Genomic DNA, 10355 nt, shown 5'->3' with positions numbered 1-10355 from the left:
AACTTTGGGCAAGAAACATGCAAGTGTCCACAGACCCAGCTTATCTGGGAACTTGGTGGTGTATGGCAGGTTGAGAGAGAGCTTGAAGCTCACTTACTCGCCGCACTAATGGTAGAGGGATGAGGAACACAGTCTTGAGAGTGAGAAGCCATAAAATAAAGCTGTGAAGTGGCTTAAAGTGAGTGCACATCAAATATGCGAGGACCAAGTAAAAGTACAAAATGCATCACAGCTGGTAATTTAAATATTGAGGGCTGGTCCAGCCACTGACTGGATGGCAGTGCTGCATCTGTAAGATGTGGTGGGACAGGAGCATTTTCAGTTTGCTGTGGTCCTATTTGTCTCACCAGTGCCCCTCGGGTGTTCACAAAAGTAATGGTGGTGGTAACACCACACCTTTAGAGGTCAGGCTTCCTAGTCTTACCCTAGCTGGACGACAGGCGGTTGAAGGCAGGCTCTCTTAGGCATTTGGCAAACATCCGGTCTTCTTTGGGTTACACAATCAACATGCAGGAGTCACACCCGAATCCTCAGACTCTCTTCATTGGAGCCATTATGCACAAGGTTCAGTTTTGTGCCTTTCCCCGAGGGTGTCCAGGACATTCAGGCTATGATTCCGTTCTTTCAGCCTTGGTCCTAGATTTCAGTGAGGTCGACTCAAGGCTGCTGAGAATTATGGCTTCCTGCATCCTGCTCGTCAAGCACACTAGATGACATATGTTGTCTCTGCAGGGCGATCTGATATCTCAATGGGCCCAACATCAAAGAGATCTCTCAGACTACATGCAGGTTTCAGAGGAGACTGTAAAAGATCTGCAGTGGCCTTTGATCTCTACCTCTGTCAAGTGGCCACCCCAATCCAGAAGCGGTTCATTGGTCACCACTATGAGGAACAGTTGGGGAAGGAAGAGGGGTTTGCCGCTTACCCAATTGCGGTCCAGTAACCACCGCTGCAGAGCTTCGGCAGTCTCTGAAATCTACATGCGGCCAGGGCACCTGATGCGTGAATCTATGGAACTGCTCTGTGTGGCACCCCAAAAACAGGAAATCCGGTGGAAGGATTGGGACAAACGAGGCAAGAAAAGCCAGTGTGTGTCCCAAGGGATCCGGGGGCCGCATCTCAGAGCAGAGGGAAGGCCTAAAATGCCACCTTGTCACCAGGACCCACCTGTTAGGTCGCCGAGCAGGGAAAGACCAATGAGGGAGAGGCCCCGAGCCAAGTCCCAGAAAGGTGCTCAGGAGCCATATACGGTATTGGCGCAAGGTTAGGCAGAAGAATCCACCAACACCACTCGGATCAGAGAGCCCCTTGGGTCAGCCTTTCCTCCACTGGATGTGGGGCCCATGCAGGGAGGACTCCGGTAGCAACTCAGCTGCTGTCTGAGCTCCCTGCACATGTGCGCAGACCATCACCACAGCGTCAGCCTCATGGGAAAGTTGTGCTTGTCATCTTGTCACTCCTCTTTTCTGCAACGGCCACCACCTCCAACGGATCAGGCAAGACCCAGTTTGGTGTGGGGGAGGCCCGGGAGGGTTCGGGACACGCATTCAGCGCTTTGTAGTGGGCCACTGTCAGCAGTGTTGTGGGGGAGGGGCGGGGGAGTACTGTGTCTGCAAAAACACAGGTACTTAGGTAAGAGCGGCCACCATCTTGGCCACGATCCCCACCCCCATGTTTAGAGGTTTTAGATATTTTGGTTGAATGGAAACATATTGAAAGTGTCCATTAGAAAAATAAGGATGAAAGAGCAATGGTTATGGTGGGCATAAGTGAAGACGCTCAATTCATAGGGTGGTCTCTGTGGAGTTAAGAGCCTGAAAACCAACTTGAATATTTGCAGGCAGCGGGGAAAAGGAGTTGATTAAACAATTGTTGGATCACAGAAACCACTGGGGGTTTTAAAATGCAAGTAATACTTGATGGAAGGATAATCATCAGCTGTATGCTTCTTAAGAAGTTGTAGGACCACAGTTGTTAGAAAAACTGAGGATATGTACTAGAAGAGACAACCAGATGGTCAATAATCTGGTAGCATTGTTGGGTTTGAGAAAACAAAGGACTGACTCCCTTGATCATTTTGATGAATTCCAATGACATTTAAAGAGAAAGATAATGAATTAATCAAAGTGCAAAATGGGGTATACATATGATGATGAAGCAGCAGCAAGAAGAGTGGCAGTTTAATTCTTAACTTTGGTTTTGGATGAGGAATAGAGGCAGGTTTGGAGGCAGAGGCTAAACCGGATTATAATCGTTGAATGAGGACCTCAAAGCCTGCAGAGTTAGCTGCACCTAGATCAAATACATCATTTAGGGCCAGTTTAGAAGCATCAAAATGTTGGTATTTTGGTACTTTCTACCTCAGCAGATAGAGGGGATGACCTCAGTTACAGTGGTGAAGCTTATTGGCTGTGGAGTCAAAGATGGTGGGGAAGGGATTATGGTGAATATGGTTCATAAATGATAAAATACATGTTTGGTTAAAAAAAGGTAAAAGACAGATAATGGGCAGAATGCAGAGCAAATGAAACCTTCAACCCCAGTCAATAGATCTGGGTTAAATCCAGGTTGGTTTGGATAAAGTATCATCAATTGGAGAATTGACAAATGAACAAGTGGGAAAGGCAGATCATGATATATTGGAAAGTATGAGATCACAAGCTTAAACCTGTGCTTTGATGATGGGGCGGGGGTGTAATTATTCAACAGTCAGTAAGGGAGGGTCGAGTGAAGAGGGTAGGGTGTGGGTAGACCAAAGAGCTTGCAGTCAGAGCAGGAAGGCAATCCACTGTTTAGAAGTGGATAAGGGAGATTGCATACTATCTAGGGTGCTTTTTGGACAGTGGCTTATTTTTTTTTTTTGTTTTATTTGCTTAAGTGTTTCCTCCCATGAATGTTCTAATTTTTGTTATTGATATGGTATTTGTATAGTGAAAACCCAGCAAAACAAAGGCAATGTGGCACTGTAGTGTCAAAGGCAAGCATACAGTCAACGAGTGAAGGGATATGTAGCTAGTTAATGGATATGTTCTACAGCACTTGGGGCAGAAGTGGTACAGGCGGAAAGGCGTACAGGAGGCTGCCGTTCCACTTGTGGCGAAAATTGTAGCCGAGCGAGTGCCGCCTTGGAAACTCCAGCACACAAAACTGCTGACATGCACATTCTCTTCGGTGGCTAACCGATCTAACCAAGACTCTCCCAACCGCTGAAAGAGACCTTGCACTACCTCTGAGTAAAGACGCCATTCGGGAATTACCAGGCATCGGTGGATGAGTTCAGAGAACCTGCCAGGTGTTGAACCACCGGGGTCATGCGCTGATGTTCCAGCCATGTTCAAAGTCGAAGAGCCTCTTGACATAGGGTCCACAGGTTGATATGGAGCCCTGACTCCTCCAAAGACCAGACTCCTCTGATCTCCACCTCGCCCAGGTGCCCACTTGAACTTCAGGTCCCACTGCAGAGCCCGCATATGCCACCTGGCATGATCCACCATCAGGAGGCCATGAGGCCCAGGAGCCTCAAGGTCATTCTCACCAAAATCTGGGACAGAGGCTTAAACATCGGTATCATAGCCCAAATATCCCAGACTCGCTGCTTGGGAGGATAGGCCCAAGACTGCACTGTGTCCAGAACAACTCTAATGAAAGGAAGCGTCTGAAAGGGCATCAGGTGTGACTTCAGCACGTTTTTAGTGTACCCCATCGAGTGCAGGAGGTCGCAGAGTATGGAGGTGGAGGTGGGAGAGGACAGCCTGGGGCAAGCCCGCCTTCAACAGCTAGTCATCGAGATAGGGGGAAGACTGGAACCCCTGATCTGCGCAGATGAGCTGCGACCACTGCCATCACTTACTGAACACCCAAGGGGACACTGGTAAGGCCGAAGGGGAGCACGGAAAACTGAAAGTGCTTGTGGCCTACTTTGAATTGTAGCTAGCGTCTGTGAGCTGGCGGGACAGGAATATGTAAATAGGCATCCTGCAAGTCAAACGTCACCATCCAGGCTCCAGGGTCGAGAGCAGACAGGACCTGAGCAAACATGAGCATTTTGATCTTCTCCTTCCGGAGGAAGCGGTTGAGGGCCCTGAGGTCTAGAATAGGATGCAGGCCTTTGTCCTTCTTGGGCACCAGGAAGTAGCAGGAATAGCAACCATGACCTACTTCTGGCACAGGGACCCTTTCGATAGCTACCTTGGCCAGGAGCGTGGAAACTTCCTGGCGGAGAAGCATCAAATGATCCTCCAACATGTGATCGAAAGATAGTGGCATGGAGGGAGGGGCAGTTTCATAGGGGAGAGAGTAGTCCCTTCGGACTATTTGCAAAACCCACCTGTCCGACGTGATGGCGGATCCTGCCACCCACTGGCCGCTGATGGCCCTGAAAGGTCGGACTAGGAGGGTTTGGAGGATGCTGCGGGGGGAGGGGGAGGGGACTGGCCCGCTTGCTGGCTCCCAGACCCGCAAGGTTGCTGGGCCCCATATCCGCACCATGAATAGGCTGAGCGGCTTACTTGAACCAGTGGCCAGACTGGGCCGGACGTGGTGGGGTGCCCCTTCCTTAGCCATGAAAAGGGCGAAAAGCAGACTGGGGTGGACGGGAAGACGCAGCTAGGCTTAAGGTTCTGGCCATAGCCTGAGAATCCTTAAAGCGCTTCAGCGCCAAATCTGCCGTGTCGCCAAAAAGGCGACGGCCATCAAAGAGCATGTCCAGCAAAGTTGACTGGACAGCCCCCAAAAAGTCAGTTGTCCTCAACCAGGCATAGTGCCGAAGGGCTACCGACGTGGCAATCGTTCTGCCTAGAGAGTTGGTGGTATTCAATACACATTGAATCGTGAATTGGGCTGCGACTCTCCCATCTGCCACTGCTTAGGAGAGAACGGCCTGGACCTCCTCCAGGCACTGAGGCAGCATTTGCGAGACCGCATCCCAGATAGTATGGGATTATCGGCCCAAGAGGCATGTGGTATTCACGGACCGCAGTGCCAAGCTGGAGGAAGAGAATGTGCACTTCCCAAGAGGATCCAGCTTCTTGGATTCCCTGTCTGTGGGAGCAGAAGGGAATGCGCCCTTGGAAGAAGAGGCTTGGACCACCAAGCTCTTGGGGAAAGGGTGTTGGGTGAGGAAAACAGGGTTGCCCAGAGCTGAGCGGTGGCAGCAGGCAATTGTCCGTTCCACAGGAGCCCCTGTGCTGGGCTTGGACCAGGTGCCCAGAAGGACATCAATGAGGGCTTTGTTGAAGGGCAGAAGGGGTTCAGAGGAGGTTGCCGCAGGCTGAAGAACCTCTGTCAGGAGATTAGTCTTGACTACCACTGAAGGTAGCTCCAGGCCCAAGGCCTCGGCTGCCATTTGAACCACCACAGCGTAGGACGCTCCCGCCTCCGTAGCCACGGTAGGGGGAGAAAGGATGCTAAGGTCTGGGGAAGTTTCCAGACCACTGGCATCACCCAGGTCCTCTCTTAAGTCTGGCTCTTCAAGCTGGCTTCCTAAATGGTCCAGCGACCCCTCCCAGTCCAAATCACCACCACCTGGTTGATAGGGAACACCAGGGATGAACAGTGGAACAAAAGTACACTCTGGCATCTGGTTCGACGTCGGTCCGGTTCCAGGTACATCTCGGGGTGAGGATGGCAGCGGCGACAGGTGGCACTGCCAGCGCAGTCGTCGGAATTGGCACCAGGAAAGGTCGAGTAAGAACGAGCTGCGTTGATTCGGATCCAGGACCGGATCCCCGGAGGCCCTCCGCCGCTGGGGCCGAAGCCATAATCGAAGGCCCAGGAACATCAACCGGCTTCGCGGGGTCCAAAAGGTGCGCAAGCGGAGTCTGGGTGCCCAGAAATGTGACGGAGGACTTCATAAAATGTACAAAGTTGGGCAGGGGATGCTACAGCTCCCGGAAACAGGGGGAGGCGCGAAGTCGTCCCTGAATCAGGCACCAGAGACGGAGCCTTAGAGCGACCATGTCCCACGTCTCGTCAGCCGACCTTGGAGAAAAGGCAAAGAGCGCCGGTGCTTCTTTGCCACCTTCTTCTAAGACTTACAGGAAGACCTCGAAGACTTGAAAATGCGACGAGGTGTGGTGGCTTCACGAGCGGTGTCGAAACCTTCCTCTCGAAGGAGACCGGGAATGGGAACGATGCAGAGCCCACCGCCGGGCCTCCAATAGCTTTCGGCATCGCTCCCGCAAATATTTTGGATTCATGGCCTGGCAGTCGGAGCACAACTTCGAGTCGTGGTTGTGCTCCAGACATCAAAAGGCACACGAGGTGTGGATCAGTCACAGAAATCAGTTTGTGGCAGGAACCGCAAGGCATGAACCAGGGCCAGCGTTGGGACATCCCTTGCGGACCTGCAGTCGATAAAGAAGTCAACAAAACGTCAAAAAAAGTTAGTCAAAAAGTGACATGGGGTAGCTCTCTCTGGATCTTTAAAGAAAGAACGGACGTCAGCACGCCGGGGCAGCGTCTAAGTAGATACCGAGACGTAAACCCGGCGACAACGATGCCGACGACTGACGTAGAGTCGACTGACACCACCCACCAACATGCAGGGGTACTGCTAAGAAAAAATTCTATGGATCCAGTAGGACCCCTGGGGGTAATTCTAAGGTAGGGAATCTATAACTAACTGTCTCTTCAGATGGTTAAGAGAAAAAGGTGTAATGTGTTGGTGTTTAGTGGCCCAGTGATGGCTTGGGCATAGATGGCAGGATGGCCCTGAAGGAAAAAAAAGACCAAAAGAAAAGCAGCGCAATTAAGGTATAGGATTAGGGAATGGACTGATTTTCCCCAAGCAGTTGCACCGGATTAGGCAAGATTTTGCTCTTTCGACAAAGTGCAGTTTAAAACCGGTAGAGTATCATTTATTTTTTAAACGCTGAAGTCCGTGCATAAGGTGAGGAGCTAACTCGCATGAGCAAGGAAAGTTTTGAAAGAATTTGTTAGAGGGGTGGAGTTAGAAAATCCGTTTTGGTGTGGTTTATTTTGGAGAAATGGTAAGAAATCAGGGTCTCTGATAGATCATTTTTAAGCAGCCCAACATCATTCACAGAGGACTTGGAGCCAAAGTTGGGTGTCCTTGATATACATGTTAATACTGGAAGGCTGTGATCTTTTGTTAGGAAACAGTAGCTGCATGTGGAGAAAGAACATAATGTAGTTAACTCATTCTACAGGATTGGAAATTTGGCTAAAGAGAGGTTTGTGAGAAAAAAAAGCAGAGCATTTTCAGCACCAAAGGAGGTTAGTGTAATAATTGAGTCCAAATCAGAAGAGATTGTAAAGTGGGAATGGATGAATCAGATTTGTCAATGGCAGACCTCTGTTAAGGTTAAAGACCAAGAAAGACGCTGTGTAATAAATACTACGAAAGGAGTTAGAAAATGTAATTGATAATGTCATTGGGAGAGGGTTGAAGAGCAAAGAGGGCATCCACAGGCATATGTACAGGAGTGGAAAGTTGAGAATATAAACATGGATGTGGATAGGGTATTACTTTATTCCATCTAAAACACATTCGAATACATTGCAAGGAAACACCGCCAAGTTAGATTTCATTAAATAAATTTATTTTGTTAAAATAATTTAACTCCAAATACAACTGTTCAGTTTGCATCATGTTTTATGTACAATTCTTGTTTCCATCACCCATCCGGGTAGAACAAATGACAAGTTAGCAAAACAATTTGACTGCTCTATTTATAAACTATTGTCTAATGTTTTACCTCCCAGAAGCCCCAAACGAATTTGTTAAATCTAGTTTCAACTTCATGTGAGGTCTTTTATAATATGGGCAAAAGGTGCGGTAAAGCAATTCTAAGCTCTGGCAGTCAAGCAAAGGGCTAATAATCAATGTGGAAACACTTTGATTCGATGCACACCACAAATGGCTTTTATAGTTAGGCAACATTTGCTACAATAAAAGCAACCTGTTTGCCCCCACAAGAAAATGATGGCACTGGAGTTATGGGGCTTCTACATCAAGCCCATTTGAATTCGCACAACCGGAACAGAATCCATTCAAATCTTTTTACATGGGACGGTCATGCACAATACTTTTCACCTATGCCGGCTCATTGCTTTCCAGTGCATTTAGACAGTGGAAATAAATCACAGCCTCAGAGAGTAAAATTATAACATAAATATGAATATATAAGGGATTTTTTAAGTACAAAACTAGAAGAGCTAAATAAAAGAATGGGTCTTTGGATCAAACCATATATTTAAGGCATGTTGATTTCTCACAATAGGATAGTTTAAAATTAAACATGGCCTGGGAATATTTTTTGTTCACTTCCACCCAATGACTCTTTTCCAAATACTTGGATATATTATGTGCTGTGATTCTACAGAAGAGTCGATACGAGTGCTTGTATTTTCTTGCTTAACTCTTCCTATTTGGTTGTTAAACAAGCCCTCATAGGATTTTACCACTTCATTAACACGGTACCAACCAAATATGTAACCAAACCCAACAATAGGCATATACATTTACGCAAATCAGTCTACAATTTCCGGCCAGTTTGCATGATGCATATGACGTGCTGTGACCTTTTCAATACTGGAACAAAAGTACGAATGCCCTAATATTGTGCAATTCAGAGGCAGGGATAAAATGTGCTTATGTGCCAGCAGGTGAGTTCCATAGTGTTGGCTGGCAAGGCTCAAGTCCATTCTCTGGTTCATTCGCGGCATGAAGGCAAACCATCAGAACCGTAGAAGCACCTCTGTCCAATGTTGTATTATGATTGAATGTATGAAATCAATTCTTTTGCAACAGTGTTTTAATGCAACCAAAATTGCTCAGCAGGTTAAGAAAGTTACTCATGGATCATCAAAGATAATCTTGGAAATGTCACGGTCAGAAATGAGGAGTGGAAATGGGAAATGCTTACTTACAAGAGTACTTTAAGAAGTTATAAAACAGTCTGCTTTTATCCTTCAATGACTATTCTCCAAGTGCACATTCTAGTCCGGTATTACAGTTGATAGTGCTGGTCTTCCACTACAAGTAGCAGGCACTTGCGATGAAGCAAAACAACATAATGCCTGTGAATCTAGGAACCCACAACTAGTCCAAAAACTTATGAAAGCAATAGAGTAAATTGCCAGTAAATTAGATTCTCCTAGCCCAGGGAATTTAACACCGACATTCTGGCGGGTGATGGTGACAGAAAGGAAAAGAGACTGGAAATTGTGCCTTGGATTTTTAAATCGGAGCTCACGATCATAATGCATCAGTCATATGCATACCTGTATCTTAAATTCTAACCTGGCCAATCTTCAGTCTTCAGTTGCAGACAAGAAAAGTCAACGGGTAAAAAAATGAAACTGTAGAAATAGATGATGGCTTTTGGGCATGCTGGAGAAGGTTAGGAGGAAAAAGTTGACTTAATTTACTCCTACGTCTGTAATTCATCCTGTCTCATTTTAAGGAGATTATCAAAAGAGACACCATAATAGGATAGACAAAGGTCAGATATTTTGTCAACAGAATTTTATTAACTGCCAAGCAAACGGAGCTTAATTTGGAACTGGTATCAAAAGTAGTGCTTGCAGACTGTGTTCAAAGGCTCTTGAAAAATAATGGATTTAATCTTAACTGAAGCAGAAGGCAGCTTCACCCTTGTGGAGAAAAGGCAATAGAATGTTCTATGAATGGGAACATGTACGTTTGTGCCAGTGGTTAGAAGCTATATTAAACCACATATAGTACATACATAAGTAAAGAAACGCACAACACCCCCACAGAGCCCCTTAACACAATTAAAGCACATTCCATTAAGGTTGTATATCGATACCTTGAATCTAGAGAAAAAAACAACCTAAAAGGAAAACACTTCGATTTACAAGGGTACTTGAAAATGTTATGTTAACAAAGGGAGACTTTGTTTAAAGCACAACTGTATCTCCAAAATACTACATTTAGTTCAAATATGAAGGCTGTCCGTCACTCACAGCAACCACAGAATGCATTGCATTTCTAAAGAGGTTGCTATAATATGGATCAAATAAATCACCACAGGAAACCTACACAGTCATTCAAATTTAAACTTAAACTAGCTTAAAGAGCACAACTTAATTTTAGGGACTCCTCAAGGTGGCCAAAAAGATAGGTAGGATTTAAGCCTTTATTTCTCGAAGAACTAAGTGAGGAATAAATGATAACATTTCATCAACACAGTGACAGGTTTGATAATTGTTTAGGGTTAAATTAGGAAGTGAGATAATTGGTGTGGAGTCTTTCCCTGTTGCTTTTGAAAATTCTGTATATGAAGACCAGCCCTGATGGGAAAAGGTAGTTCATGGGGAACAAAACATGCAAGCTCAGCACTTGAAGGATGAACTGAAAAAACTGTCT

This window comes from Triturus cristatus, chromosome 8 (assembly GCF_964204655.1).
Source record: "Triturus cristatus chromosome 8, aTriCri1.1, whole genome shotgun sequence".
Taxonomy (NCBI): Eukaryota; Metazoa; Chordata; class Amphibia; order Caudata; family Salamandridae; genus Triturus; species Triturus cristatus.
The sequence above is the reverse complement of the archived record's forward strand: the minus strand, read 5'-3'. Positions refer to the sequence as shown.